Here is a 14932-nt window from a genome sequence, read left to right on the forward strand (position 1 = left end):
AATGCTGATGGAGAAGGTTCAGGGGTAGATGGTTGGGAAGAAGTGACATTGGTTTCACAGGTGTTGAGTTTCAGATAACCATGAAAAACCTGAATAGTTATATCAAGTACAAATCTGGGGCTCAGAAGAAATGTCTGTACTGGAGGAGATACATCTAAAAGTAATTAATACATAGAAGATAATGCAGGACATGCATTTATGGGTGAAATTGTGTAGGTAGAGTGTCTAGAGTGAGAATAGACAAGGGGAAAGTCAGGAAGGGCTCCACCATGGAAGGACCAGGTGGAGGAAGAGGACCCAAAGAAAACTAACACAAACTAAACTAAACTAAAGCGGTAGAGGGAAAGCAAACAAATGTGCAACATTGCAAAAGCCAAAGAGTGTTTCAAGATGGAGGGAGCAGTCAAATGCATCAGAGAGAGCTAAGGGATCAAGGAAGATAAAAATAGTAGCAATGGTCAATTCTTGAGCAAGGCTTTAAGATATATTTAATCCTTCCGACAACCCTTTGAGGAAGGCAATATTATAATCCCCATTTTAGAGCAAACTGAGGCTCAGAGAGTGTTAAGTAATGTGCCCTGATTCATGTACGTATTCTCTCAGCAGGACCTGTTACTCAGGAGTCCTTTGAATTGTCTCAAGGGCAGTTTGCAGGGAATGATTAGGAGAGAACACATACTGGAACCGGGTGGTGAGTGAAAGGGAAGTGAGAAGATAAAGACGTTTGGCTTTGAAGGGAAAGAGAGATGGGGGAGTAGAAGATTGAAGCGCTCAAAGGTACCTTTAATGAGTGGCTCTGCCTGGTTCGCAAGGACTTTCCTAATGTGGCTCTGCCCCACCTCTGCCAAATTTTTAAACCAAACTAGCACATCATTCCCATTTCCTGCTTCCAGGTCCTCAGGCTCATGGCTCCCCTCTACCCTCCCTCAGCCAATTATTCTTCTTTCGGTTTCAAGTCCACCCATTCCCAAAAACTCAGCTCAAACCTTACTTCCAGAGGAAGTCTTCTCAGCCGCGTCTTCCTTGTAACTTTTCATCAAAGGTCACTTTTTGTATTTCGCTAGAAACCTAACATTCCTGGCACAATGCCTGGCATACAACAGGAGGCTCTCAGATAATTAGCAGGTAATTATTTTACCTGAAACCCTTGGCTCACTTGGTCAGAACTGTTTCCTCACCATCCTGTGTTCCTGGTGGTTTTCTCTTTTCTCCAGGTTCTGATCTGAACTCTATAGAACCAACAGCCTTCACTGGGTGTGGGGAAGACAGAGTTTGGAAGGTAAGTGGGCGTAAAGAAGTTGAAGCAAATGAGCCTCCCTTAGAAATGAGATTTTCTAGAGAGATTTGGTGATAAAATAAGGAGAGATCTCAGCAGCTTAAGGGAGGCAAGAGAACAGTGGAAAGTTTCAATCATATTATTTGTCCCTTTTTTCATGACTATTAGTCTGGGGAGACCCTGTGTATGTTTGTCATCAAAAAATGAGGGGCTAGTGAACCCAGCAGTGCAGCTTGATGAAGGTAGTTATTAGAAGGGTAGAGGGACAGATCAGAAGCCTTAGGGCTTTGGAAAATCCATCTATTAGGTTGCGGAAATTAACATGAAATAACCCCCATCTTCTTAGTAAAGTAGGGAGTAATATAAGCTCCATCACTTTTAAGAGGTTTTGACTGCTTTGTTCACTGCCATATCCCCCAGAACAGTAACGGACATAGTAGGTGATCAATAAAGTGTTGAATGGGGATAGGATTGAATGTGTTCGAAAGAAGACTGGAAGAAGTCCAAGTATGGACTCTTGAAGTCAGGTGATTTGTTCTATAGTCTGATCAGACTTAGAACAGGCTTTTGTTGGGGGCATTTACATCCCTTCCATTCATAAACACTATTTTCAATAAAGGGAACATAGGTCTTTTTGCCAAATTATACCTTCCTGCCCTAGCAGCCCATAGGTGATCACTTCCATAGCTTTAACAAACCCCACTGCCACCACCACCTGGTGGGAGGGCAGGGATTCACATGTGACACCCGAAATGAGTTTTCTTTCAAGGGGCAGTACCTATAATTCTCCTCTTTGGTCCTGTCCTTCTAGAGAGTTGGCAGCCACTGAAAACAAGACACGACCATCCTGAACTCGCTTACTGTACAGCTTGGTCCCCATTCAGGGACAAAGAGGCTCTACTCTTCCATTCCTTTTTAGAGAACAGAGTCAGGGGGCCAGATTCAGGGTGCCACTGACAAAGCCACCTGAGCAGCATGGAAGTGGATGTGATGCTGTTACCTCGTAAAACACCTGTCCACATCCTACCTATCACTTACCATCAGGATGGCTAAAAGAGATAGGCCGTGAGCAACTGCTTGGCTTAGAATGCTGTATTCATCGAATAGACCTTTCAAAATCTGCATGAACCAAGCAAATGAATTCAAAACTTTCAAGAGTCCTACTTAAATAGTTAAAGATGCTGTATGCTGTTTTGTTACTATTCTGGTTCAGTTGCAGACAGAGCCAGAAGTAAAATTCTGGTCCGTACACCCTTAGCCTTTTATAGGATACCTAGAATTTTATTTAATGTACTTTCTGAAATCTAAACTTTCTCTTTAAATTAAATTTGATTTCCCCAACTTCAGATTTATTTCTTAGGTGCGCTAAGTTAACCATGAAAAAGACCACCACATCTTGTTAAAGAACAGAATTCAGTGGAGTAAGTTGAAACATCTACGTGGCTTTATCTAAGATTCACATCCCATCTAACTAACAGAAGGGTATTCCAAGGACTTGTATAAAATGGAAGGCTTTGATAGGCAGAACCGGGGTTGGACAAGGAAGTTCCCACCAAAAGAAAAGGAAGGGTTGTTTCTGGCAAGGTCACCTTCCCTTAGGGGGAAGGGCAGGGGGATCTTAGGCGGATCACCTCCCTAGTGCTGATCAGGAAATTCCAGACTGAGTTTAAAACCAAGAGAGGCTGAAACGGCAGGTTAGACATGAAGTCTTGGTGCAGCTTAACACCAATGACTCCATTTGGGGCCCGTTGCTTCTTTTTAACCATTCCCCCCTTTTGATCAAACTCTCAGCCTCACTGAGAGAGGTGATCAAAATTTAAGGCATTAGCGCTTCTCTCAGTGGCCGCTCTAGTTCTCGAAGCGTTCATTCATCCTGGATTTTGCTGACTCTGTGGTACTCACAGGTCATGACTTCAGGCTCACAATATTTCTGTTGCTCATTTTCTTTGTTCCTTTTTTGTTATCCCAATCTTAGGGATATCGTTTCCTTGGTGGCTAGTGGCTGCAAACACACATGTAAGGCTTTCAGGAGGATGAAGCATACAGGGAGATCATTATAACTCTAAGCAAGATAAGTCCCAACATTTGGAGTGCACTTCAGAGCCATGGTCCCCAAGACCAAACCAATCAAAGAATGACCCCATTGAAGAAGTCCCCCTTTTAAGCCATGTGGCTTGCCCACTGATCTTACATAACAGAGTTGCAGCCTCCACAGGAGTGTTAATCCAGGTACAGCACGTTGTGTTGGCTACAGCACTGACACCTCCTTGCTCAGAAGAGCTTTGGCCAGAGAGTATAAGGGTCTTTGCTGGGCAGCTAGCATCTTAGCAACATAATCTACAGTGTGTCCAAGAGTTAAGGAGAGGGCTCAAACCATTTTCTTGTATTTACTCCTAAACTAGGGGTCAGTCAGGTTTTTAGCCTGTGTAGGAAGAGAATCTCCAACCCTGAAACAGTCATCCTAAGTGCCTTAGAAAGATGGGTGCTGCTGGTGAGATCTCTCGGTGACCCGGGGCAGATCTGGTCTAGATAATCATGGGAACATAGGGTCCAAATGTGCTAAGATTCACATAGGTAAACATGTCTAATTGGTACATACTTCTAAGTGGTGGTGGGGGGGGGGGGTGTCTCAGACATAGTTTGCATTGGCATTGGGAATTGAAGAGAAATTGGTCACAGGGAGGATCTCTTGCATCCTGACAAATGTTGCAGTCTGAGAGTTTACCCCCCTTAGCAATGGCCTGGGGGGTACGAATGAGAGCATTGTCTCTCCATGCCAATGCCAGAGTAAAGAAAAGAAAAAGGAGAAAGGGTTTCATGTTTAAAGTATAAAATCTTGATCCAGCGTCTTGGGTGAAGTGAAGGCAGTCTACCTCCATGTCAGCTACCTCTCTTCCTTGTCAGGTCAACTTGTAGGTCTGCATCATCTGCCCACATGTCAGGCGGAGCCTTCTTTATCGGTGAGACATGTACCCAAGGCTCAGTGTGTTCTAGTTTTGCAGTAGTGTGTGATTGGGAGCACCTGCTAAGGTCCTTTCCAATGAGGAACAATGGGGTTGTCTTCCTCTGATGACATTTCCAGAATAATCAACAGGGTCTAGACTGTGAACTACAGGATCCCTTGAAATGGGATCCGGGAAAGCTTCTTTAGTCTGTTGACGATATACTTAAACATAAGACAAACCTAAGACTTACTGTGGCTAGTCATACTAGCCTGAAAGTTGTGTATCTTCAGCAGAAGATTGTATACCAATAGACACTGCCGATAGTCTGCCGATGACTATCTTGTGTAGACGGATTTTCCCGAAGGGAGTGCTGTGAACAGTCAGCAAGACCAAAGACAATACTGTAGGCTATGGAAATCCAGTGGTTTCTGCAAGTTTAGACATTTTACATTTGAGGATCCACTGGTTCTCTCAACCTTGCCCGACGATCGAGGGGGATAGAGACAGTGGTATCCGAAGAGGTCTGCAAGGTATTCATTAAGGCTCATATGGTTTACCCAGTGAAGTGGGTGCCTTGATCACTGGAGTTATAGAAGGTATAACCCAAGTGGGAAACACATTTTCCAGCAATTTCTTTGCCGCTGTGAGGTCACCAACCGATGTCAGGGGATGGCTTCCGCACACCTGGAAAACACACTTACGATAACAACGTATCGACAACCCGTACCAAGTAGCAGTTGAATGGAGAGCAGCTGCGGGTGTTCAGAGTCCAGAGGAAGGAGGGCTGAGGCTTCCGGGGACAAAAATATCCTGCCAGGATTATGGCCGTGGCAGGCCAGGCGTTGCTGGTAGACTGTTTTTTGCAATCTTGCAGAAGCGTCCCTACCAATATCAATTTATAACTTGAGTCATCCTAAATGCGCTAAGGTGGGCGAAGGAATACAGAAACCGAAAAACGGGGTTTGGTTTATTTAGCTCCAACTGTTTGTTTAATCTACAGCCATCATTTACCCATCTCCATTTCTCTGATTCAGGAGCAGACCGCTGCCATGTTACAAGGACATCGGGATGGCAAAACTATGGCAACGCCGGGCCATTTTTCACAGAAGCAGAATGGACTTCCTCCACATGTGCCACAATCTGTACACTCAGCTGCTTCTGCCTTTGCACGAGAGCCAGCCAGGGCATGCTCCGATACTCCATGCCTTCAGAGTGAGCCTCAGTTTTGATATAACAGCAATTCCAGAAGGTAAGAGAATGGCAGAATAGCAAGCACTAAGAACATCATTTACTGGCTGCCCATTTTTGACCGGAGTCCCGGAGGACGCAAGAAAAATCCCTTTGTCTCCAGAATGTTCTAAAATCATGGATGACTCCAAAGGCACACCAGCTCTCCATATCAATATTAACAGTTTGTCCTTCAGATAACTGGCGAGCTCAGGTGAGGCGTGGAGCTCTGTGGATTTGGCTTGTGACAGGTTTCTGCTTTCTGGTTGGTCGTATTGAGGAATAACAGCACGACCTGCCTGAAAATTTCCTTTTTTGCCTCTACGGGATGACCCATCAATTAAGCGAGATTAGATCAGGATTAAAGGGGCATCTCGTAAGTCAGGATGAGGCGTCACAAAATGGGAGCTAAGACCTCAGTCCGGGGGCTCACCTTCATCGGATAGAGGTAGTAACGGAGCCAAATTAAGGGTGTCGCAACGTAGAAGATGTAGTTTAGGTGGTCAAAGCAGAAGGACCTCAGGAAGTCAGTCGGCTTGCAGAGAAACGTTGAGTCAGTGCAGAGCGAGGAAGACTTTGGACAAAATGTGAAGTTTCCAAGTAGATGTCGTTCCCCTGGGTCAGGCCCACGCAGGCTTCCACTCCCCTAGCAGCTGTGGCTCTGGCTTCACATCAGCTGGGACAGGGGCGAGCAACTGAGCCACACTGTATGCTGTCATAGGCGGCAGGCCTACGTTATCACTACGTCCGTGCCTGAGCATTCCCAGGACTTCATTATCCCCTCCTTGTACAAATAAGGTGAAGTGTTTTGAATAGTTAGGTGACCCTGAGGCAGGCGGTTCCTACAGAGCTTGTTTTAGTCTTATAAAAATCTTCTCACATTTGTCTTTCCAAGCAAAGGGTTCAGGGACTGAAATTTTAGGGAGCTTACGGAGTTGGAGAAGTTAAAAGAGGATAATTAGGAACCCATAGTCTGCAATAAATCCACAAAGCTGTCACTTAACTTGTAAGTCTAAAAGATTCCCGAATTGGCCTAGTTCTTTTTGGAGACAGCTGAATTCCTTCAGAGCTTAGATCATGACCTAGGTACTGAACAATGTCTAGAGATCGTTGTAATTTTTCCTTAGAGACTTGCTGTCCCTTTTCAGCTAACTGTTGCAGCAAATAGATAGAGGATCCCTCTTTGGTAACCACGCACAGCAAAAAGTTTGTCTACATACCATAAAAGGCTCGGTTTCCCAGGGAACTGGAGGGTACTTAGAGCTCAGTGAAGCTAGTTGAGAGAAATAAGGGGCCTGGGTGAGCCTTTCAGGCATAACTACCCGGGTCCAGTGTTGATAGTTTCCAGTAAAGGCAAATAGATAACTGGCTGATGATGTCTCCAGAGATGCCCCAAAAGCAGCAATGAACAGAGTCACGTGGAACTTGGGACATGAGGGTGTTCGGGTTTGGAACAACTGGGAAACCAGGAATGACCATCGTATTCATAGCTCTCAAATCCTGAACGAATTGCCCTCTCTGTCCGTTGGGGGTTTCAGAACAGACGAGATCTATAGTAACTGGTACAGGGAATGATTAGCCCCTGGGCAGTTAGGCCTTCTATTAGGTGGGGTGAGGCCTTGGATGGCCTCACGCTTGAAGGGACATTGAGACAACATAGGGAGAGTTTTATTTATATCTGTCTGAATCATTATGGGTTCCGTACTTCTTATTCTTCCAGTGTCAGTATCAGAAGCAGTCCACAGATTTTCGGGCTCCTCCATTAAATTCGGGGACTTTTGCTGGAATTCTTCCTTTCCTGTGTCAAGGACAGACTATAAGGAGCATAAAAGATCAGGTTCTGGTGGGTCAGGAAATTCTAAGACAAAGTCTCCATTGGAGGCAAAATATATTAGCCCTTTTAGTTTAGAAAGGAGAGCCCTACCTAATAGATTATCTGGAACTGACTGGCACAGTAAAAAGGAATGTTTGTCAATAAAAGGTCCCAGAATCATTTGTACTGGTTGAGATAAAAATTCTCTCTGAACTTTATTAGACACCCTCTCCTCCAACTATGGAAACCTCTTTGCTTTGAGGGTAGGGTTTAAGGTATAACGTGTAACTCCGGTATCTATTAAAATTTGGCAAGGTTTCCTATTAATTTTAACATTAGTTTTCCCTTGGCTATTTAAGGGAATTTCTGGTAATAGTTTAGCAGAGAACCCCTCTGAGTCCCTTCAACTCTGTGAGGGGCCCCCCTTTGAAGGTAAGTATGAGGGCATTTGAGAAGAATTTGCATGGGACCTTTGAGGACAATCTCTTTTCCAGTGCCCCAGTTGATTACAGCTGAGACATCAATCTTTGGACCAGAGTTTTGATAATGGACCCCTGGGAAGGTGCAGTGCTAGACGCCCAGGTGTTGTTTGGGTCTCTGGCCTTGGAGCTGTAAAGCTAATAGCTTGGCGGATTTCTGTTTATGATCTTGCTCCAGGGTGCTTTCAAAATACTCAGCTATAGTCATGAGTTCAGGTAGAGTAGTGGCTTCCCATCCTATTTTCTGCCTCTTTATTGATCCACTAATCTCAAGAGATAATCCATGTACAAAGAGGGCAGCCAAAACAGGTTGGGTGACCCTATTTATTGCATGGAACCCCAAATGCCATAGAGAAAGAGCTACAAACAGCCTTCAAAGTCTGCCAGAGATTCATTGGGTTTTTTTTTTTTGTTTGCAAGTTTGTATAATAGACCAATGAGGACGGGCAGGAAAGACTCTAGGAGTGGCTTGTAAAAGTTCAGCTGCTATTTTGTGAGCTTTTGCTGGGCCCTGAGACACTGTAGACCAAAGATCTCAAATATCATCTTTGGCGTCTTGCCATCTTGCTTCCTGCATCCATATTTGGCCTTTACCAGGTCCTACCAACATGTATATGAGCTGTATACACCTGGGGTCATAGACCCTGATAATGACTCTAAATTCTTCAAACAACTTTTGGGGCTCCTCCCCAGGTTAAGGACATTCTTTAACTATGGCCGTTGGTTCAGTCTTTGGCCAAGGGGTGAAAGGTACCTGAGGAGGTTCACCTACAACCGCAAAGTTTTATTTTAAAAGGTAACTGTCAGATAATCTCTTCAGAATGGAAGGGTGGATCAGACAATTAGTGAAATGTGGGTTCTCAGAGAAAAAAGGATGAGGGGGGTCACATCAGTCTTTTTATCTTTTTGTTTAAGGTGCCTCTTGTGTCTTCAATTTTTTATTAGCCCTTGTAAAAAGTCTTTTAATGAAGCTACTTTGGAATCTTAAAGCCTTTTGAAAGCTTCTGCTCACCAATTAAATTAGGCATCCCATTCTGTTTGTTCAACTTGGGATCCCTTGCTCTCAAGTGTGTTTCTTAAATGAGCTATCTTGTCTCATTGGGATGATCCCTGTAGTGACCATTGTAATTCTAGGTTATTGTTAGTAAAGTTTTGCCATTTTGCTAGATATGTGCAGCTTCTAGGATTATAGCTCTTAAACATAAAGTCAGCAGGTGTGCCATAAGCTGGTGCCCTCAACTCTTTGGATATAAAGGATCCCATTTCTTTCTTTTATTTTCTTTCAACTTTATTTATTGGGAGGGGGGGCGTGGCAGAGAGAGAGAGAGAGAGAGAGAGAGAGGGAGAATCCCAAGCAGACCCTATGCTGTCAGCACAGAGTCTGACGCAAGGCTCTCTCTCATGGACTCTGAGATCATGATCTGAGCTGAGATCAAGAGCCAGATGCTTAACCAACAGAGCCACCTAGGTGCCCCTAAAGGATCCAATTTCCTTTTTCCTTTGTTTAAGTATTCTTCTTCTTTTTTTTTTTAATGTTTATTTATTTTTGAGAGAGAGAGAGACAGAGAGACAGAGTGCAAGCAGGGAAGGGGCAGAGAGAGGGAGAATCTGAAGCAGGCTCCCGGCTCTGAGCTGTCAGCACAGAGCTGGATGCAGGGCTCAAACTGACAAAGCATGAGATCGTGACCTGAGCCGAAGTTGGATGCTTAACCCATCGAGCCACCCAAGCATCCCAAGGATCCCATTTCTTAACTTAGCTAGGTCTTTGTATTTCCTGGAGCCAAACTAATACCGAAGAGGGTCTATCATAGGAGTCCTTGAGGTGGCACATCCTCTAACCACCTTTACATGCTGGATCTCTGCCCACCAACTTTATTGACTTCTGAAATTCCCATTAGCAACTAGCCCTTGTGTAATATTCACTTAAGGCCTCCCACTGGACCCAGTCTAGCCAAAATTGGACCCAGTCTGATCCTGGACCCAGTCCAACTTTGGTTGGTAACCAGTAACAGTTTTGTGTATGGAACCTAGGAACTGGGGAAAGATTTGAACCAGCAGATCCCAAAGAACAGGACTGTGGACTGATTCCAGACAGCTGCCACCAACAGGTCTCAGTGTGGGGTCAAGGGCTAGAACCAAGGACTGGGGTTTCCAATCAAATAGAGAACTGTAGAAAGTCAATTAGATCAGGAGCTCAATGCAAAGAGAAAAGAGATCAGAACAGAGAACTTAGCAACAGCCCTTGGAAACAGGAGGAGAACTCAAAGGGTTTGCAAGTGCCACGCCTGTGTTTCTTGTTCCCAAATCTGCCAGTTCTCTTCAGTCCCACCCCTGCCACCAAATCGGTTAAAGAATAAAAATTCAACCTAGGAAATTAAAAGATCTAATTGGATTTATTCAATGTTTCGTGAATCAGGCAGCATCCCTTAGACGGGTGCTCCAAGGAGCTATAGAAAATGGAAGGCTTTCATTTTCATACACACAAATAGGGCAGGACAAGAAAGTTATCTGCAAAAGAAAAAAAAAGAAAAAAGGATTGTTTCAGGCAAGGTCACCTTCCCTTAGGGAGAAGAACAGGGGGTCTTAGGCAGATTACCTCACTAATGCTGATCAGGAAATTCCAGACTGATGAGTTTTAAATTCTACTCCAAGGAGAGGCCAAAACTGCACTAAGTATTAAGGTATTAAGTCTTGGTGGGGCTTAATGTTAGCGACTCCATTTTGGACCTGTTTTTTCTTTTGAACAGTCCATATGCAGTAATTATATAGTCATGCTTTCTCTTTCTGACTAAGTAGAAGACAACTTGACACCGAAATCTACTCCCAGCAGAACACGCTATCTGGCTATCACTCTTCCGAAAGAGGAAAGCACTCCGTCTAAATTCCCACTACCTTCTTTTCCTGCAAGTCAGACCTTTGGGTTTTAAGAAAGCAGCCTACATGCTCAGCTCTGTTTTCCTGCGAGGATTCAAAAAGGGGGGCCAGCTCTGTAATGATCGCTTTCTTGTAGGAAGAGGTCACCCCTGACCCACAATCATTAGAGTGTGAACTTTGAGTCATGGCTCTGCCCTGATCCATAAGCATTCATCCAGAGCTTCTAGGTGACAAATGGCACACAACTGCAAAATTCAAGCCTCTGGCCACTGACCAGAATAGAGCTAATTTATCCCTATAAGATTTATGGTTTAAGTCTCTGCTAATGGCATCAGCAAACTGGCTTTAGACTCTTAACTTTTACTCGTCTTGATCTGGGAAACATAAGTTCTCTTCTATTTCACCGTGGTATTAATTTAAAGTACTGTATCCCCTAAATCACAAGCCCAAAAATAGTGGCCCATGGGTATATTTACTTTAATCATCGCTATGTTTAAAACCTGTTTGAATTAATGCCAACATTTGGAATCTAGACAGTTCTCATAAAAATTCAGATTATTGGCTTCTCTCAAAATGTCAAAAGCCCTAGCCATTCGGGGTCCACATTCCGGGCCACAGCCAGAAGAAATTGAATGGAGTAACCCGCTTCAGCAGAGACAAGTCTCCATAACTCACCAGTCTCCTATCCAAGTCTCTTCACTCCTTTACATTATTCCTGGCCCCCACAGGCATTTGGGTTTACGAAGCCTGCCCTCATCAAATAGCCTCCGAAGCCCAGGATTCTGCCTGGAGGCAACAATGCTAGACGTGGGCAGCAGCTGGAAGAATCTCCATACAGGCTGCATATAATAATTCTGGTTCCGGGCAGGATCGCTCAACCCTGTCCTTTGCCACACCCTTTCTATTGGCAGGATACTGGCACAACACAGAGCTTCACCGGCATACGGTGGGATTTCATTCAGAGGGAGATCTGGGACTTCCACTGTGCTCTAGGACCCTGATTCCCATTCTCTCTTTCCAAATACAAGGGCAGAAAAGTGCTGAGTGATGTGTTTTAATGGTCTCCAAATCTGCAGAAAAATTCAATTGACCGACAAGTTTGCTTCTTCTTTCAAACATCTGTATTTTCCGCCCCGTGGGTCAGTGCATTCCACAACGCTATTTAATATTCAATAAATCGAGGCAAATGAAATTACAAAAATGGATCATCACTTTTATGGAAAACCAACTAAACAAATGTTTTGCTTAAAATGTCAGGCACTAGGGGACTTTAATAAAATATTAAAAGTGAGTTCCCTGGAGGAGATGAGCAATTCAAAAATAGAACATATGAGGACAGTGCTAATTGATACTTCAAATATGAATGGCACTCCATGTCCTAATGGATGAGGAATTGTGTTCCCTGATGAGATGACACAAATCACACAGGGGGAATCCCGGGGGCCCAGCGGACAGCAGCTGTGTAGGATCTGAGGCTGTGGGTGTGAACAACAGAGGTCCACGGGAATCCACAGGAGGAATTAGTTCAATGCCATGTAGAACCACACTATACAGGATTTAGGGTTATGAAAGTTTCCCAGAGTCCTAATTATAAGGTGTAGTCTGAACCCAGACTGTCTCAACCAAGATAAAGCTGTGTAGGGAGGCCAGCACTGCATAGCACTCCTCGTGTTTGCCGAGCCCTTCTTCAAGGACTTAATTTACCCCGCCCTCCCTTCTCCTGAATTATCAATGGTTAATCTCATGCTCTCATTTTGGAGTAACTGCTTAGGTGTGTACCCACTTTGATGCTTTGTCCCCAAACTCTGATGAGGTGCTCCCAAAAGGCTATCCATTCCATAGCTATTTTAGAAATCCCTAGAGGAGTTTTTTTAGGAATGCAGATTCCAGGGTTTATTCCCAAAGACTCAAACCCAGGAGGTCTTGGTGGGGACCAGGTATTTACATAATGTCCCAGGGGACTCTGATGTATGTATGGTCTGTGGCCATACCTTAAGAAATGCTATCGTAGAAGGCTGATGCCCACATTTCAGGATTCCATCCCCAGCAACAATTTAAAAACTTACTTTTGAAGAAGCGTAAAACATAAAAATCCTGAATTCATAACAGTATGAAACCTCCTTGTTCTTATTAGAGGCTGTATTACTTTGAAATTTGAAAAATAAAGGAAAAGAAAAAGATCGTATTCTGCCTTTCCTGTATAAACTGGTTTTTTTTGCGGGGGGGGGGGGGGCGGGGGCGGTAACCAAATAGTGTTTGAGAGAAAGTTGTTCTTTATAGTCCAGCTAATAAAATGCAGAAGAAATTATTTTTTAGCAATTTCTAATCACTATTTTATAACTAATGGGATAGAGAGTTTAAGGAATGAACATAAGTGGGAGCTTAAGACATGAAGTAAAGGGTGATTGTTGACTTTGTAACAGAGGAATCACATGGACACCATCCGGACCCACAAAGGAAGCCTAGAAAAATGGCACAACTGTGCCATTATGTGCCTCATGATGTGATTCACTAGGAAGTGTGAAGTTTTCTTGCCCCAACATTCAACTCAAATCTCATCAAGCCGGTTTATAGCAAATAAAGAAACAAGTTAAGTGACACCAAAGGGAAGAAAGAAGACAAATCCGGAAAGTGCCATCGTTTTACAGGACAAATTACTCAATTTCTGTGACAAATCAGCGGTCAGGTGAGGAAGGAGGATTGTTATAGAATAAAAGAGACTTAAAGACATAACCAAATAGGTCGTGTTTGAATTCTGATTAGAAGAAGCTAACTGTAAAAAGACTGCTCAGAGACGATGGGGGAAATCTAAGTATGGACCTGGCATTCGATGATAAAAATGAGTATGGTTAGGTGTGGAAGTAACATATAATTACATTCAAGAATGTTTTTATCAAGGGGCGCCTGGGTGGCTCAGTCGGTGGAGCATCCAACTTCGGCTCAGGTCATGATCTCATGGTTCGTGAGTTCGAGGCCCGCATCGGGCTCTGTGCTGACAGCTCAGAGCCTGAAACCTGCTTCATATTCTGTGTCTCCCTCTCTCTCTGACCCTCTCCTGTTCACACTCGGTCTCTCTCTCCCTCAAAAAAAAAAAAAAGAATGTTTTTATAGATTAGAAATGCATACTAAAGTTTTTACAAGTGAAATGACACAATGTGTGGGATTTTCCTGAAAATGCTTGAGCAAAGCTAAATCTTGGGTGGATGAAACGAGACTGGCAAAACATGGCTAATTGCGGAAGCCTGATGCTGGGTGTGTGAAGCTTTACAATATTCTCCTTATTGGGAATACTTGAAATTTTCCACCATAAAAAGTTTTTTAAAAACATACTTTTGCTGGGATGCCTGGGTGGCTCAGTCAGCTAAACATAGAACTTCAGCTCGGGTCATGATCTCGTGGTTGGTGGGTTCAAGCCCCATGTTGGGCTCTGTGCTGACAGCTCAGAGCCTGGAGTCTGCTTCGGATTCTGTGTCTCCCTCTCTCTCTCTCTCTGCCCCTTCCCCGCTCATGTTCTGTCTCTATCTCTCAAAAAAATGAATAAACGTTAAAAAAAACACATACTTTTGCTGTCGGCACTCACCCCCTATAAGTCAGGCTACTAAGTCAAGAAGCAGGGGTGATTATTATTTAGGAATTAACATTCCTTTCTAAGGATAACTCCCCTGTAAACGCTCCTAGAAGGGCATTTGAAAGTCAAAACTCAGTTTTCATATCCAGAAGTCCATTTTTTTCCCCCTCTCACGGCCCAGAAAAGCACAGCGGTGTTTCCTCGGCCACATTACCCTCTTCTGTGATAGCTTGATGAGACAAAGAGCATAAATGGAAATTCATTTGCTGCTTTGACTGCTAGAGAACCATTAAAAGACCTTTAAAAGCATCACTCATCTGTTAAGTGAAAGAAAACTCATCATTAAGTTAAGGGAAAACAACTCTTCCCACTCAGGAGTTTTGGGTGTAAAATGCACTAGATAATGAAAAGAGTGAAGCAAAGGTGTTCGTGCTTTGTTGTAGCTCTTTTTCTAGAGCACACGGAGAGCCGCCTTAGAATATACACAACGGACTTTCCTCTTGGTCACCAAAAAGACGATAGCTTCAGATTAAGAATTAAAAATCCCTGAACCAAAAAGTACTCTAATTATCTGGGCACACTTGTAAATTTTTTTTTCTCAACGTTGATTTATTTTTGGGACAGAGAGAGAGACAGAGCATGAACAGGCGAGGGGCAGAGAGGGAGAGGGAGACACAGAATCGGAAACAGGCTCCAGGCTCTGAGCCATCAGCCCAGAGCCCGACGCGGGGCTCGAACTCACGGACCGCG

General features: G+C 43.9%; 1 long non-coding RNA gene across 1 annotated transcript; it reads left to right on the forward strand.

The window, feature by feature from the left end:
- The first annotated feature begins 1212 nt into the window (after positions 1-1212).
- LOC124520976 (uncharacterized) lies at positions 1213-12725 on the forward strand. Its single transcript, XR_006964435.1, has 3 exons — positions 1213-1279; positions 5256-5662; positions 10537-12725. It is a non-coding gene; the product is annotated as an uncharacterized LOC124520976 (long non-coding RNA).
- Positions 12726-14932: the final 2207 nt, after the last annotated feature.

This window comes from Lynx rufus, unplaced genomic scaffold (genome assembly GCF_022079265.1).
Source record: "Lynx rufus isolate CCGP_SWC_20201006 ecotype Redwood Valley unplaced genomic scaffold, mLynRuf1.p SCAF_3, whole genome shotgun sequence".
NCBI classification, from domain to species: Eukaryota; Metazoa; Chordata; class Mammalia; order Carnivora; family Felidae; genus Lynx; species Lynx rufus.